The sequence below is a fragment of the Rhinolophus sinicus genome, chromosome 9 (genome assembly GCF_057876585.1).
Source record: "Rhinolophus sinicus isolate RSI-liver-muscle chromosome 9, RSI-T2T, whole genome shotgun sequence".
Lineage (NCBI taxonomy): Eukaryota > Metazoa > Chordata > Mammalia > Chiroptera > Rhinolophidae > Rhinolophus > Rhinolophus sinicus.
In genome coordinates, this window is record NC_142509.1 from 3891067 (window position 1) to 3908898 (window position 17832).

Consider the following 17832-nt stretch of genomic DNA (forward strand, 5'->3'; position numbering starts at 1 on the left):
TTATAGCTAGTTATTTCTCTCAGACTAGGATACCTTTCATTATTTTAAAATGTGTTCTCAAAAGAAGCTGATATTGAAGGAGAGGCAAATAGGCCAGAATAAATAGTTATATTTTTAATAATAAAAGGGAAAAGATTTATTATAAGCTCTTTAATTACTGATATCTTAATTGCTAATTTTTTTTAGTAGTTATAACTTAATTTACTAAACAATATTGGGGGGAGTTGATTGTCAGTGATTCCATAGCATAATTTTCATTATGCCAAGGAGGAGACTTTAAAGCATTTTAGGCTTGCTCAGTCTTTAAGCTCATGAATTATTCTTTGGCCACTGACCTCATCCATTTCTTTCTCCACGTTCAGATGTCTAAGGGCTGATTGCTAACTGTATTCAAAATTGTTTCTTAACCATTTCCAACATATATTTCCTTCATCTTTACTCCTAGTCTTTTTAAAGGGATAGAAATTAGTTTGGCCTAACAGTGATATGATGATGTGTGTAACTTGTTTCATTGAATTATAGTCAGTAACCTAGAATGATATGTTCCTTCAAATCATTAGTTATATATGACAGGTGTGCAAGTCTTTTCTGGCAATACAGATTATATATACTCTTATGGGCAGGAAATAAGCGTTGGACTTATTTTTAGTCTTCATAACTAAACTAACACACCTCAGTAAATATATGGGAAACGAGAAATGTATATCTTCCATTACCTCCAAACTTTATTCTCTTTAGTATTACTTGAAGTTTATGTGGGGAAAATAGTATTTCCAGAGCAGTAGTTTGAAATCCTGGCTGAATGTTAGAATCACCTGAGAAACTAAATTTTTTAAAAAGTGATTCTCAGCTCCATCCAGACCAATTTACATCTCTAGGTGAAATCTTGAGCATCAGTAATTTTTTTTTTTTTTTTTTTGAGCATCAGTAATATTTTTAAAAGACCCTCAGTTGATTCTGAGTGAAGCCAGGTTTGAGAAGCATTGTTCCAGACAGAGCAGAAGTTCTCACCCTTGACTTCACACTGGAATCACCTACAAAATTTTAAACAATGCTATTTCCTTGGCCTGAAGCTTTGAAATTCAGGTTTAATACATTTGGGGTGCCCTCTAAATAAGAGGAATTGTAAAAGCTCCCCAGGTAATTCTAATGTTTGTCCAGGATCGAGAATCACTGATGTAAAACAGCGGTTCTCCGTCATTAGCATGTACACATATATCAGAACCATTTGGAGGGCTTGTTAAAACAGATTGCTGGACCTAACCCAAGGATTTCTGATTTAGCAGGTGTAGGGTGCAGCCCAATAATTTGAGTTTTCTGCATGGTTCCAGAAGATGCCACTTCTCCTATCAGGCCCACACTTTGAGAATCACTGATCATTTGCTTCTCAAACTTTAAAGTGCTTATGGTAAGATCCTGGACCACCTCAGGATCTTAAAATACAGACTTTGATCCAGTAGGTCTGGGGGAGATTTAAGAGAGTGCGTTTCTAACAAGCTCCAAGGTGATGCCAAGGCTGCTGGTACACAGACCACACTTTGAGTAGCAAGGTGCCAGAGGATAAAGAACATAAAGAAAGCATTTCTCAGAAACCTAAAGCGAAAGTTGGGTGAGTACCTACAGAGCTGTGATGGTTTCAATGGCTGTTAAGAGTATTCCTTTGATGGGGGAGTAAGAGGTATAATATTAGAGGTGGCAGGTTTTAGAGTAAGCAGCATCCTTTTGGAAGTTTTTCATATTTGAAAATCTCTTTTCCCTTTCTAATTTCTTTGAAAGAGATGACAAATGTCTTATAACTAGAAACGTGGAAAAGATAAATGACATCTATTGTTAAATGAATGCATAAATGTTAGTTACCATTACACACAGCCAAGAAAACCCAGCTTTTTAACATAATGTTTTGTTGCAAGCACCCATGCCCAGTTGAATTAATTTAAGGATCTTAAGTAGTATATTGTATTTAGGAAGATTTGAAAGTCTAAGAAATTTATGATATCCCAATAAAAATGTCAACAGGTTTTTTTAAAAAAATAAAACTTAAAAGCTGATTGTTAAGTTCATATGAATAATAGGCATGAATAATAAAGAAAGTTCTGGAAATTAATAGTCATGAGAAAATATAGCCCTATTATATAGTATATCATATTACAATGCCATAATAATAACTATAGTATGGTAATATTTAATGCATATGCAGACAGAAAAATGGAAGATCAGAACAGAAAGTCTGGAAATAGAACTAAATTTCATATGAGAATACATAATCTGAAACTATAATTTGATAAAGGCAGTATCTCAAACCAGTGAGGAAATTAAGGGTCATTCAACTAAACAACTGGATAAGCCACCTGGAGAAAAATAAAGTTGGGCCCATACCTCATATCATACAAGAGAAATTCTAAATGGATCAAATATCTAATTTTTAAAAATTAAACCATAAAAATGGATAAAACAGGGCCGGCCCGGTGGCTCAGGCGGTTGGAGCTCCGTGTTCCTAACTCCGAAGGCTACCGGTTCGATTTCACATGGGCCAGTGGGCTCTCAACCACAAGGTTGCCAGTTTGATTCCTCGAGTCCTGCAAGGGATAGTGGGCAGCGCCCCCTGCAACTAAGATTGAACACGGCACCTTGAGCTGAGCTGCTGCTGAGCTCCTAGAAGTCTCAGTTGGTTGGAGCGTGTCCTCTCAACCACAAGGTTGCCGGTTAGACTCCTGCAAGTGATGGTGGGCTGCGCCCTCTGCAACCAGCAATGGCAACTGGACCTGGAGCTGAGCTACACCCTCCACAACTAAGACTGAAAGGACAACTTGAAGCTGAACAGCACCCTCCACAACTAAGATTGAAAGGACAACTTGACTTGGAAAAAAGTCCTGGAAGTACACACTGTTCCCCAATAAAGTCCTGTTCCCCTTCCCCAAAAAATCTTAAAAAAAAAAAAAAAGGATAAAACAGGAAAATTCTCCTATAATCTTGAAATTATTTAAAATCTAGACTCTATAAAAGATTGATGAATTTGACTACATAAATATTAAAAACTGCTGCAGGAAAAAAGCACAAGAAAGTCAAACTATAAAGAACTGGGAAAAATATTTCTAATTCATATCGTAAACAATACACTAATATCTCTAATATATAAAGAACTCCTAGAAATCAAAAAGAAAAAAAGAGCAATATTCCAATATATAAATACACAAAAGATAAGAATAGATAATTCACAAAAAAGTTAATAATTATGGCTGTTAAATGTATGAAAAGATATTTAATTTCAGTTATTATAAGAGAAATGCAAATTAATACTACATTGGGATTCCATTTTTCACCTATAATTAAACCAACAAAATTCCCAAAGTTTGATAAATCCATAGAATAAATTAGTATAACCAGTATGGGGGAAAATTTGTTAACATCTATTTAAAATAGAAATACATACACTCTAAGAAAATAAAGTGTAATTGGTAAGAGTATAGGCTTTGGAGCCAGGTTGGTTGGCACTAACACCTGCTAGCTGTCTGACCTTGGGAAGGTTGTTTTACCCCTTTGTGCTGCAGTTTCTTCATCTCTAAAATGGAGATAATAATAGTTATTTCCTCATAGGATTATTAAGAAGATTAAATAAATGGGTTAATATATACTCGTATGTAGAATGTTTAGATCAAAGCCTAGCTTATAGTAAGCACTATATAAGTGTTAGCAATTATTATTTTTGTTTGACCCAACACATTCCACCCCTAGGAATTTATCCTAGTTACATGTGCAGTTTTGCAATAATTCCTGTAAAAGATTATTCTATAACAAAAGATTAGAAAACACCCAAATGTCTATTATTTGTGGAGTACTTAAATAAATTATAGTATGCAATATTATACAATAAATTATACAATAGTGTACAATTCTAGCTGTTAAAAAATTGAGGATGTTCTCCATCAACTGTTATGGACAACTTATCAGAATTTATTGTTAAGAGAAATTGAAGGTGTAGAATACTGTATACAATATAAAAAGGTGGGGAAGAATAAAAATATATATCACATTTGCTTGGCATGCATAAAGCACTGTGAACGGGTACATATGGATGGCTAATTGTAGAGGGTGGAGAGGAAACCGGTGGGAGCACAACTGTTCACTTTATACCGTTTCATAGCTCTTACTTTTGAACTATGCCTGTGTATTTACAGTATACAACATTTTGTAGGAACCCTTGTAACTTCATGCCTCGATTGCTCGGGGCCACCTAAATGGCATTTTTTCCTTGTAAATAATGGCTCAGAGTAGAACCATTGATTTTTAAATTCAATTGCTCCACAGTCCTTTGACTATTTTTCATAAATCTGTTAGTAGTACATTAAAATGCACAGGAAAAATCACCTTTGACTATATTATAAGATCTTAGTCACATGATGTGTGAAGCAAGGAACTCATGTAAAAACCAACACACACTAGAGGGCACCTAAGTATCACAGTTGGCCAATACCTTTGCTGGTGAATATTCAGTGCTTACTTTTATTATGATTTCTTCAGTAGCCAGAAGTTTTGTCTGAAACTCATTAGAATTTGAATCCATTTATGATCTACCATTAAAGGAAATTGTATCTTGAAAAATGATCTGTATTTCTATCTTGATTCCAATGTGACTTTGAAGGCTGATGATGGTGAAATTTAATATGGGCTCAGAAAAGAGTAGTAAGTACTTTATACATGTTACTCTTTTCTTTCGTTGTAATTTCTTGGAAAGAAATCACAGATACTTTGCAGATATGTATATAGAAAGGTTATTCAATCACCCTATAGTCTTCAAGACAATATAGTCCCCATTCTGAGGATTAGCACCCCTTTGTGGTTGTTGCTGAGACATCAGGTCAGTCAGCCAACAAACATTTATTGAGTACCAGCTGTATGCTAGGTATTCTCTCCAGTGCTAGGGATGTAACAGAAAACAACATGTGCAGAGACCCTGTCTTGAAGAAGCTTACATTTCAGTCATATGATACAGGCAAGAAACATGTAACAAAATAATTTCAGGTACTGATAAACACGTCAAAGGAGACTAAATAAAATTTACTTAATAAAGTACTGAGGTGGGTGTAACTGGGATGCTTAGTGCTTTTGGAAGGGCTCTCTGAGGAGATATTATTCAAGTTGAGACGTGAATGGATGAGAAAGAGAAAATTATGCACGCTGGCTCTGGGGGAAGACAATTGGTTTGCCCTAGGTTTGATAGCAGCGTTTTCTCACAGGAGGCAACATAATGTTATAGGAGAAAAAATAAAGCCAACACAAAACACTGGTTTGGTAGTAAGACAATTATGGATTAAATCCTGGCCCTTTAACGTACTAGGAGGTAGCACTTACGAGACATTTGAACAGGTGACTCTCTAAACCTTATCTGTTTCATCTTTTATATAGGGTCAGTTTCTGCCTTGGAGAGCTATTGGAAGAATTTATACAAAGCTTGGAAGAATTTATACAAAGCTCCTGACACATGGCACACACTCAGTAAAGGGGAGCTATTGTTGCCAGTGGGCATTCTTTTAGCCATAGGAAAGGAAAGGAATCCACTCTGGGAATAGACCTTTCTAAACAGATTTTTTTTTTCCAGGCTACAGTGTCTCAAAATGAAAGGGATATGATTTCAGGTAGAGTAAGAACAAAGTGTAGCCAAAATATAGCACCTATACACCCTACTAGCCCACTCTACGGTGTGATTCCCAAAAGACTGTCTACAAAGGGGTATACCTAGGCGTACCTCATACTTTCCATGCTGTCTCTCAGACTCAAATTCTCAGAGTGGTACACAACGCCCTTCATGACCTGGTCCCTTCCTGCTGATTTTGCCTCATCCTTTGTGGCTTTCCCCTTGCATACTCTGCGCTAGACATAGTCTGGGAACTCACAACTCCTAGACCCCAGTGTTTTGCCTGGGTCTCTTCATACTAATGGGCCACTCTTTCAGTCTTGTTTGCTTCAGACAACCTTACCTTCCTTTGGAAGTTCAGCTCAAAGGCCTCTGCCTTTATGAAGACTCCAAATATCCTCCCTCCCACTACCTTCCTCATACCTGCAACATCCACCATGGAACCCACTACACCCCATTGCACTATTTTGTTAATGTATCTGTATGTATTTACATGACTCTGAGCTCATAAGGGCATGGGCTGACTCATCTCTGAATTCCCAGAGGCTGGCATATAATAAACCCTATGTAAATTTTTGATGAAGGGATGTGATTGTTAAATACTTTTTCTTTGGTCCAGAATTTTATTATTTTCACAATGAAAAAAATAAGAAAGACTAACTGGAGCTTGCGCTGTTGACTTAAATATTGGAATTTGTCATCAAAAGATCTGATTTGAGTCCTATTATTGGAGCCTTTTATTATTGTTAGTAAATCACAAAATCTTGCTAGGCTTATTTTTCTCCATTAGAGTGAGGTTACAAATGTTTGCCTTCTACCACAGATCCCAGATTATGGGGATGACCAAACAAGGTAGTGTATGTGAAAGTTTTGTGTAAGCATATAGTCCTGTATAAATGTCATTTATTATTGAACATTCGATTTGAATTTAATCTCCTACTGCATTAGATTAATATCTAAGTGATATATTGCTCTCCTTTTCTGTAGTTTTGAATTTAGTGAAACTTTTGTCTATAAAATTAATCTTTACCTTTTTTAATGATGATAATCTTTTTCTAATTATATTTGGTTAGAAACAGAAATTTTTTAATAGAATTCTAGTTTGCCAGTGTTTTTGACTCCCACCTTTCCTATTATACTTGTAAAAATTATTCTACAAAGTGAGTAATCTGTATATGTTTATTGATTTTTAGATTTTTCTTTCTTTTTCTTTTTCTTTTATTTTTTCTTGGCCCTTTTGCAACCACAAGAAGAGCACTTACTTACGACAGCATAATTCAAATTGAACTTTATGGAATTTTCAATACATTTCTTTTCTTTCTTTTTTTTTTACTAGGCAAAGAACTTTATTTCTAACTTTTTCCCCAAGCTTCTTCACCTTAATTAGCTGCAAAGAATGATTTGTATATAAGTAAAAACTGAGAAGAGCTGCAGTGTCCAAGGGCCTAAGGCTTAGAAATATTAAAGATCGAGATTTTATCAGATCCATAAACAAAATTTTAAAAAGTAGTTATAATATAAAATAGCAGCTCCCAGTAACTTCTTCAAGTTTTATCTTCTTCAGAAGTTGACTCAATTCAGTTTGCTTCATTCTTGGAGGCCTCATCAAAATTCTCCACAAGATCTGGAACATAATCCTCCTCCTCTTCGGTAGCAAGCGGTGCTTTTCCATCCACAGATGGTTTGGGCAGAGCTTCAGCCAGTCTCCTTAAACTAGTCAGACTGTCTGCACCGAGCTGGTTTAAGATGCCTGGTAGCATGTCTGTCAGCTGCTTGGTCTCAGTGTGGCCTGTGATGGTGAAAGTGTTTGCTGCCAGAGAGGCTTGAACTTCAGGGTTGTTAAAGTGGATCGCTTTCCTTGGTTTGTGAGCATATTCATCTCTTCGATACCAGAGATATTGTTTACCCTTAACTTTTTAAAGGAGAACTGAAATTTTTTTTATCATCTGTTGTAACTATTCTGTGAACCACCTTCTTCTTTCTGCGAGCAGTTCCTTTCCCACAAATGCACACTTGTGTCTGCAGTTTGGTGAGTTTCTCCTGGTTCATGCTAGTTTCTTTTCATCTTGTGGGAGAGGAAACAGGGCCATGCGGGAGACTAGGGCTGGCGCTCAGGGGGTCTTGGGCAGACCAGCTGAGAATAAATGTACACATGCAGGGACGCAAGATGGCAGCTCTTCAATACATTTCTTAAGGCATTTTCTTTTATGCACTATTCAGCACTTAGTTGCTTAACTACCAATTTGCATGATCTACAGAGTGATACTTCATTAATTCGATTACTGATAAGGGATCTATGAAAAGAATACTTTCCACGTAACTAAAGCATACCTTTCCAAAACTAGAACTCCAACATAGTTAATCATTTATAAGGATAGCTTTCAAAAATGTGCCTAGCATACCCGATAATTCTGCACTATTGTACCCAGGCTGTATTGCACTGTTCTAATAAAATCAGGAACCATGGTGATGGGAATGAATCTTTGCCTCTGTATTAAATGCCCCAGACTACTATGAGTCTGGAGTCATTTTTGTAGCCGTCAGTGCATCTGCTCTTCAGGAGCTTCTGATAAGTGGGAAGCAGATGTGTAAACAGTCAGTACAAAGTGATAACTGGACATGTAAGATCCCTAAGGAACCCAGAAGAAAAAGTGCCTAAGTCTGTCGGGGGAAGTCAGAGAGGGCTTCACAGAAGAGGCGATCATTGAACTGATCCTTTAAAAAGAAGTGGAAGGTGAAAGGTGGAGGTGGGCAGCAAAGGTATTGCAGGAAAAGGGAGCATAAGCAGTGGTATAGACATGAAAGCACACTGTCTATGTAGAGCCTGCTCAGTAAGAACCTCTATGGCATTAGTCAAATAAAGTGTTTAAAGCAGATATGAAAAATGATAACTATATACATTAAATATTTAATTTTTGCTTACAATATGTGATATACATATATATATGAATTCACCAATCTTTTACTGAGGAGCCAAGGCCTTTTCCGTTAGTGCATATTCTATTGACTGGTGTGTTGCATTGTTTTGCATTTTTTTTGTGTGTGTTTTTTTTTTGCAGTTCGAGTGCATCTATGATTTGTACTGATTTCTTGAAAGGAAAGTGAAAACTTAAAAAGCCTTTAGAAGCAATCTAAGAACACAATTTTTACAGATTTTTACGAATGTTTCCACTAAACTTTTACAGTTTCCCCTCCCCGCCACACACACACGTGTTATTTTGCCATTTGCTTTTTTTATTGGGTCATTCTAAATTATTTAACTTAGTTTTCATGAAAATAACAACTCTATACACTGAGATTTCTCCAAATGATCTAATCTTTAAATAAATTTCATAATTTTAACAATAGTGGTACCTCGGTTTTCAAACGTAATCCGTCCCGGAAGACCGTTCGATATCTGAAACATTCGAAAACAGCCAACAGCGAGGCCTCAGGGTCTTGCACTCAGCGGAAGCCACTTGACATGTTTGACTTCCAAGGTGTGTTCAAAAACCAAAGCCCTTATTTCTGGGTTTACGGTGCTCGTGAACCAAAATGGTTCGTCAATGGAGATGTTCGAAAACTGAGGTACTACTGTACATTTAATAGGAATAAACAGGTTTGGGAACAAATGTAAAAGACTCTTGGTAAACATACAACTCAACTAGTGGAAACAGAAGTATACTGTGAGCAGCCAAGCAGCCATGAGCATTCAGCTGTGGGCATTTAGTTAGGGCATCTTAAAGGAGGGCTAGAAAGTGTTGCTTAATCCAGTAAATTATTTAAGAAGATGAATAATGTTGTGCGGTATATGACTAGATTGTGAGGATGGGAGTGAGGGCATTTAGGCTAGAAAAACTGGCAGGTTCCTTTCATATAGGTCCTTGTATGTCATTTTAAAGCAGGGACTCTCAGAATATGGTCCCTGAACCAGCAGCAGCAGCATCACCTGGAAACTCGTTAAAAATGCAAATTCTTGGGCTCTATCCCAGACCTTGTGAATCAGAAATTGTGGAGTGAGGCCTTTAAATCTGTGTTTTAAGAAGTTGTTGTGCGGGAGACCTTGCTCGCTGCGCCATTTGTCGTGCGGGAGACCCTGCTCGCTGCGCCATTTGTCGTGCGCGGAGGCCTTCTCGCCGCGCCATCTTTCAGGCGGGGCGGCCTGCGGGGTCTCTGCTCCTGCTCCCCACACAAGAACGCAGGATATGGTGAGGCCGAAAAGGAACACCCACGGAGCCATAGGTAGGGGCGTCATACCACTATGGTCTCACTGGAGTCTGGGCCCACTGGACGCGTGACCTGCCGTCCGCCTTTCCGCCAACCGACCGACCGATGACTCTCCTCCACTCTCCTCAACTCTGTTCCTCTCCTCTCTTCCGCTCTCCTCGGCTCTGCTCGGTTCCTCGGCAGTCCTCGGCTCTCCTCCATAGCCGCAGCAGTTATACCGGCGGCCAATCGGCTAACCGGCCACAGCCGACAGCCAATCAGCCACAGCCGACGGCCATCCACCACCCGAGCCAGCACCTTTCCACGTGAGGCCGAGAGCCTGTAAACTACTTTCTGGGGCTCTGTCCCCACATATGGTTAGGCCAAAAAGGAACACCCATGCAGCCATAGATAGGGGAGTCATACCACTATAGTCTCACTGGAGGCTGGAGTCACATGACCTGAACCTGCTGTCTGCTTCTCTGCCTGCTAACTCGACTCGACTTTCGACTCCCCAACCAGCGCAGCCGTGGCAGTTATATCAGTGGCTAATTGGCTAACTGGTTACAGCTGACGGCCAATTAGCCACAGCTGACGGCCGTCTACTACCCAAGCCAGCACCTTTCCATGTGAGGCCGAGAGTCTGGAAACTGCTCTCTGGGGCTCTGTCCCCACACTCCACCCCTACAGGGTCTCGCCTCACAATTTACGTGACAAGCATCTTCCGCGAAGGTCCCCTGTGTCATATTAGCCTACAGGCACCTACGGACGGAAAGAAACATTAGTCTTGGGAACCAACAATGGCAAATTCCTTCCATCTGGGAGGATACATGCTAGCTTTTTGTCCTGGGAAAGGAGGGTCGCTACCACTGGCACCTTTATGGCAGTGCTTGGGGTCCCTTGCATAGTTTCAACATGTAACAGAACAGGGGACCCCATAATAGGCCATATGAGAGCACATAGTTTTCTCGCAAAATCATCCCGGTATCGGGACCTCTGTACATTACAGTCACTTGCGGTGGCCACTCAGCCACCACCCCTGGCGTCACTTGCAAATCATGAGTCAAACCGGCCCCCCATGGGGCTATCAGACCCAACCACCGACAGTGGGGGCTTTTGACCTGCCAGGGCCAAGTCCATTGCTGCCGTTCCCCTGCTTTCAAGCATGTGGGTGCTGGCAGCAAAATGTTCCCATTTCTGCCGTAGCCTGGCTTTAACAGAGTCTCACTGGTGGTAACTTGTAATTGAATGGGAGTGGCCGTTCGATGTAGCAGAGCTTCTACTGGTGTGGGCCCTCCTTTCCGTGGTCTCTCATTCAGGACTCTCAAGACGTCCCATAGACGTGAGGCCCAGTCACGCATCGTGGGAGGGTGTTTTGACACCCGGAGGCCTTGTTTCAAAAGGCTGTTGTAGCGTTTAATCATGCCAGCTGCCATATGATTCGGTTTCCAGCGTGCTGCAATTTCCTATGCAGCCAATGGGCCACATCAGTGGCAGGAGCCCATTCTAACCATCGGACCCACGCTAGGGCATCTGCTTCATCATTACCTGGGGACACTAAGGAGGAGTGACCTGTGACATGCATTAGGGTCACCACCTTTCTCTGCTCTAGGTCCCAGAGGTCCTGCCACATGGCTTGACCCCACAGTGGACGGTATCCTACCAACCAGTTTTGGTGTTTCCACATAGGGAGCCACAATGTTAGGCCCCGGAACACCGCCCAGCTGTCAGTGCAAATAACTAGGGGTCAGGACTCATAGCTGATTATCATCCACACAGCCCGTAGCTCAGCCCACTGGCTACTCTGGCCCGTCCCAGTATCAAACCAAATGGTGTCTGTTTTGGGCTGCACACCAATAGCCGTCCAAACAACTGCAGCCCCTCGGCTAGAACCATCGGTAAACCAGGCATCCTCAGGTACTGGGGACTGTCCTTCTTTGTAGGGCGAGGGCTCCAAGTCCTCCCCTCTAGGCAGAGCTCTTGGCTCAGCCTGGGCTACAAGCTCCACAGGCCCCAGGACCTGTTGTAGCTCTGTGCTCAAAGGGCTTGAACTAAGGGTGCTATGTTGCTCCAAGTAGGCACCCCACTTGGCGAGGGTGGTGGTCTGTGCCACCTCCGTTTTGGGTCCCTGGGTCCATGTACGGACCCACACCTGGACAGGATATGTTGTTCGAACCAACACCTGTGTCGTTCCTGTGATGGCTTCTGTGGCCACTAGGGCTGCGTACACAGCAGCCAGCTGTTTCTCTATTAGAGAGTAGTAGACCTCTGCTCCTTTCCATAATTGGGACCAAAATCCCACTGGCAACCGGAGATGCTCCTGCGTTGCCAGAGGCCCCAACCGTACCCCTCTTGGGTTACGTGAACATCAAATTCAAATGGGTGGCCAGGGTCTACTTCTTGCAGAGCCTGTGCCTGCTGCACTGCCCGTTTTGTGGCATTGAAGTCTTGCTCTATAGCCTCTATCCAATCCCATGAGGCCCCCTTTTTTATCATGTTATACAAGGGCCTCGCCATGTGTGCTAAATGGGGTACAAGCGCCTGCCAATATCCTAGCAGACCCAAATACGTCTGCAGTTGGGAGACCTTGGTCGGCCTGGGAAAGGCTTGTATTTTTCAGTAATCGCCTCAGGTATGACCTTTGTCTTACCGACCACACAACACCCAAAAACTTGACGGATAAGCCAGGGCCTTGGACCTTTTCCTCATTCACCGCCCACCCACGTGACTTCAAGTGGTGGAGAAGAGAGGGAGCTGTTTGCTCTAAATCTGAAAGAGAATCAGATGTTAGCAAGATATCATCAACATAATAAAACAAGGCCACAGAGGATGGGCGATCCCACTGTGCCAAATCCTGGGCTACGAGCCCGTGGCAGATAGTGGGGCTGTGCAAGTATCCTTGCGGAAGGACTTGAAAAGTCCACTGCCTTCCATCCCAAGTAAAAGCAAACTGCTCTTGACACGGGTGCAATGTCAATGGAGAAAAAAGCATTGGCCAAGTCCCTATATAGTGATCTGTTCCCAGGCAGACAGTCAGACGATCCATCAAATCGTGTATTGAAGGTACTGCCGCGTGCAAGGGTGGTGTCACCTTATTTAACTCCCTATAGTCCACAGTCATTCGCCAGGTCCCATCTGGCTTCTTGACAGGCCATACTGGGGAGTTAAATGGACTGTGCATTGGCCTCACAATATGTGCCTTCTCCAATTCCAATATTGTACTACCTGTCTCCTCCTGCTCTCCTGGCAGGCGGTACTGTCGCACTGTAACCATGCGCCATGGCTATGGCAACACTTGAGGAGGGCACATCATGTGGCTCCTGCTTCCCTGTGTCTCCAGCCCAGCTGCCAGCGAGAATATAATGGTATAAACCCCCTATCTATGGCTCCATTGGTGTTCCTTTTTGGCCTCACCATATCCTGTGTTCTTGTGCGGGGAGCAGGACCAGAGACCCTGCATGACACATGGTGCTGCGAGCAGGATATAGTGCCGGCCAAAACTCTCCGAAAGGCAGTGGAGCAGCTTGTGCGTATGAACACTGAGTCTCAGGAAGACCAGGAGGAGCGGTGCCGGGAGCAGGAGAGGATGTGGACAGTTCTCCGACCAGCATAGGAAAAGCCATTCAGCTGCTGGAGAGCTGGAGGCCCATGGAGGGGTGGGAAGACATGGGTGGTTCTCCAACCAGCATAAGCCAGAGAAAACAAAGGTCGAGAAAGCAAACGTTGTTGTGGCTATGTGGGCTGGGAAGTGCTTGCTGAGGTGGCCCAGATGCTGGACTTGTAGTCCCAAGAGGAAACACTTGCTGAGTCCTTGGTGGAGGATGTGCATGAGGTCAAAGTGGTCCCTCACCCCCGAGTTGGGGAGGACTTGGAGCCCTCTCCGCCAGGTCACATATTGTGAGGCCAACGCACAGCCCTGGTGAATAACTGTGGACTATGGGGAAGTGCCTTCCATCCCTTATTTGATGGACTGCTTGACTGTTTGCTTGAGAACGTACCACCATGTAGTGGAACTGGCAGATGTTTACTTCCTGTGTCTCGCCGGGTCGCCAGCCAGACTGTGGTGCATGAAGACCCCTTGTTTGGGTACAGGTGGATGTTTACTTCCTGTGTCTCGACCATCCGCCATCGAGAATATGTGGGCACCTTGGCTGTGAGCCACTATTTTTCCAGCATGGTATCCTGAGAAACCCTGGCTGTGACCAGGAAGTCTGGCTATGCCCAGAAAGACTGGCAGTGCCCTAAGAAACCCTGGCTGTGCCCAGGAAGTAGGTGGATATCAAGGGACACCCCCTGGGACATTACTTGGACTGGACTGAAACTTTTTCTCGTGAGCTGGATTCCTGACAGAGGGCCCCTCGTGGAAGACGCTTGTTGCGTAGATTGTGAGGCGAGACCCTGGAGGGGTGGAATGTGGGGACAGAGCCAGGGGAGCAGTTTCCAGGCTGTCGGCCTCACATGGAAAGGCGCTGGCTCAGTTATTAGATGGCCATCAGCTGTAATCAGATGGCCATCCACTGTGGCTGGGTGGCCATCAGCTGTTACTAGTTAGCCATTAGCCACTAATATAACTTCCATGGCTATGCTAGGGGGTTGTTGGTTGGCAGAGAAGCGGACAGTGGATTGTGCATCATGTGGCTCCTGCTTCCTGTGTCTCCAACCCAGCCGCCAGCGAGACTGTAGTGGTATGAACCCCCCATCCATGCTCTGTTGGTGTTCCTTTTTGGCCTCACCATATCCTGCGTTCTGGTGTGGGGAGCGGGAGCTGAGTCCTTGCATTACAAGGTGGGTCTTTCCTCTACATGATATGGAATCATTGCCAGATTTTAGTAATGGAGCACTTTGAATACTGTGACCATTCAGAGGTCATACTTAGTCTTAATTGTGTTATGGAGAATGCAGCTTGCTGGCTAGTCAACCTTCATATAGGTTACGGAAGACATTCCTAAAAATCTCACTTTTTTGAAAATGGTTAATGCTTCATTTATTTGTATATAGTTATTAAGAGTTTATTATGTGTCAGGCATTGTCCTGGCTATATCATTGGAATATATCATTGAACAAAATAGACAAAAATCCCAGCCCTTGTGGCGCTAACCTTCTATTACGAGATGGACAATTGACAAAACAGAGAAATCAGTGTATTAGTATGTGACATAAGTGCTAAGGAGAGAAATGAAGCAGAGCAAAGGGTTAAGAGTGCCTGGTTGGGGGAAAATTACAATTTTCAGTAGGTCACAAAGGACCTGAGAATGCTCACCATGCAAATATTTTAGGAAAGGGTATTCCTGGAAAAGGGAATGGTGAATGTGAAGGGCTGATGGGCCGGTGGGCCTGGGGCCACATTAACAAGGGAAGGGAATAGAAGTTGAGGTCCTAGTTTCCACCTTATTTTGTTCACAGTTGGCTACCTCGCTTTAATATAAATCACAAATACATCCAGATAAATAAGTGGATTATATGAGGTCAGACAGTTACATGCACGAACTCATCCTAGAAAAAGTGCTACATACCTCATTGCTGAATATCACTATGGTCACCTTTGAAGTACTCCCCTTGGGAAGCTATGTACGATGCCAGCGCCTAGTCCATCATTCAAAGCAATTTTGGAACTCTTTTTCTGGAATGGACATCAGAGCTGTCGTCATATTACCCTTGGCGTCCTGAATTTCATCAAGATGTCTTTCTTTCAATATTTCCTTTATCTTTGGGTAAAGAAAGAAGTCATTGGGGGTCAGATCAGGTGAGTAGGGAAGGTGTTCCAATACAGTTATTTGTTTACTGGCTAAAAACTCCCTCACAGACAGTGCCCTGTGAGCTGGTGCATTGTCATGACGCAAGAGCCATGAATTGTTGGCGAAAAGTTCAGGTCATCTAACTATATCACGCAGGCTTTTCAGCACTTCCAAATAGTAAACTTGGTTAACTGTTTGTCCAGTTGGTACAAACTCATAATGAATAATCCCTCTGATATCAAAAAAGGTTAGCAACATTATTGCAACAAATTCGCCAACTTGTCAGACCACTTATGTATTCTAATGTAAGTAGAGGGTTCAGTGAGCAATGCACATTGATCTTTTCACTCAATAATATTTATTGAACACGTATGTGCCAGGTATACTGACAGCTACCACATAGCTTGTGTGAGCAGCATGCCTGGAGCTGTACAGCACGGCAGCCCTGCACAGAGTCCCTCCTTTTCCTGTCTTCATGGGACTTACAGTCTGGAAGGGAAACAAACATAATTACCAGGTGATACTTGTTACAAAAGGGAAAGTACAGAGTATGGAGGCAACGTACTCAGGTGCATCTATTTTAACCTCTAGGGTATCAGGGAATGCTTCATGGAGGAAGTTATATTTCAGCCAAGCCTGGAACAGTGAATGGGATTGGTCAGAATAAGTTAGGTGAAAGGAGTTTCCAGGCAAAGAATGGTCTATGCACCGACGCAGAGATAATGGTGCATGTGGTCCACCAGCAGAAAGGGAAAAGTACAAGAGGAAGAGAGGAGGGCTGAAGAGCAGAGGATGCAGTGCCTTATAAGTCTTTAAAGATCAGGGGCAATGGAAAAGCAGTGAAGTGTCTTTAAGTAGGTGACTGACGTAACTAGTTTTGGGGTTGTAAAGGCTTGAGTACCTTATATGGAAGATGAATGTAAAAAATAATATATCCACAGGTTTTAGTGTCTTCTAATGCTTATTGAGCACATCACGAAATGTTCTATAGGAATGGAGAAAGTGGCTGTGGGGACAGAGTCCCAGAGAGCAGTTCCCAGGCTCTCGGCCTCACATGGAAAGATGCTGTCTCGAGTAGTAGATGGCCGTCAGCTGTAACCAGTTAGCCAATTAGCCACTGATATAACTGCCGCGGCTGCGCTGGTTGGTCAGTCAAGTCGGTTAGGTGGCAGGCAGAGAAGCGGACAACGGGTTGTAGGTCATGTGGATCCAGCCTCCAGTGAGACTATAGTGGTATGACTCCCCTACCTATGACTCCGTGGGTGTTCCTTTTTGGCCTCACCATGTCCTGCGTTCTTATATGGGGAGCGGGACCAGAGACCCTGCCTGATGCCTCGCATGACAAATGGCGCAGTGAGCAAGGTCTCCCGCACGACAGTGGCCAGCATCAAAGCCAAAATATTGCAGGTGTTTTGTTTCTAAATAACAGAATAATTAATACAAATCCCCAGCTAATTCAAATACTACATACAAACACAGGCAGCAGCAGTGCAGATGTTACAGGGCATAAGCTGACACAGAGCAAAATGTGTTAGAAATAGGACAGAAAATGAATACTGCAGATCCCTCATTAGCCAACTTAACAAAAAAATGCACACTGAATGCAATGATTATGCCCCCAAAGAGGGCTTAAATAACAGATCTGTTGGGGGGCGGCTGGATGGCTCAGTTGGTTAGAGAGTGAGCTCTCAATAACAAGGTTGCCAGTTCAATTCCCACATAGGATGGTGGGCTGCACCCTCTGCAACTAAAGATTGAAAACGGCAACTGGATTGGAGCTGAGCTGCACCCTCCACAACTAGATTGAAGGACAACAACATGGAGCTGATGGACCCTGGAGAAACACACTGATCCCCAATATTCCCCAATAAAAAATTTTAAAAAAGAATAAATTTATGAAAACAAAAACAAAAAACTATTATTAAAAAAAAAAGATCTGTTGGAATAATGGTAAGCAAATACTACCTTTTTAAAAAATCAGACTCTTTGGCCTATTTTAATTTGGATACGTGCCAGTTGTTAGCACCCTCAAGGAATGAGAATAAATAGGAACCTAATAAATTAATGTGAGGCTTCTCACAACATCTAAACATAAGTAATAAAAAACAATATAAAGGAAAAAGGACTAAAACCTCCAGTGATGTCAGACCTTAATAGCAATATGCTACTTAAACACATTTCAATGTGTGTCTATGCAGATAAAACTAATTCATATGCAGTTCTTGGTAAGGCATCAACTATCTTTGTGGTGCTGATTCTCTAAGAACCTGGTGAGTTTCT

General features: G+C 42.4%; 1 protein-coding gene and 1 pseudogene across 3 annotated transcripts in view; one reads left to right on the top strand and one right to left on the bottom strand.

Annotated features, from left to right (window-relative positions):
- JHY (junctional cadherin complex regulator) overlaps positions 1 to 17832 on the top strand; it is an 80971-nt gene that overhangs the window by 18651 nt on the left and 44488 nt on the right. The gene's annotated exons all lie outside the window — the stretch shown is intronic.
- On the bottom strand, positions 6803 to 7955 carry LOC109438609 (transcription factor BTF3 pseudogene; annotated as a pseudogene).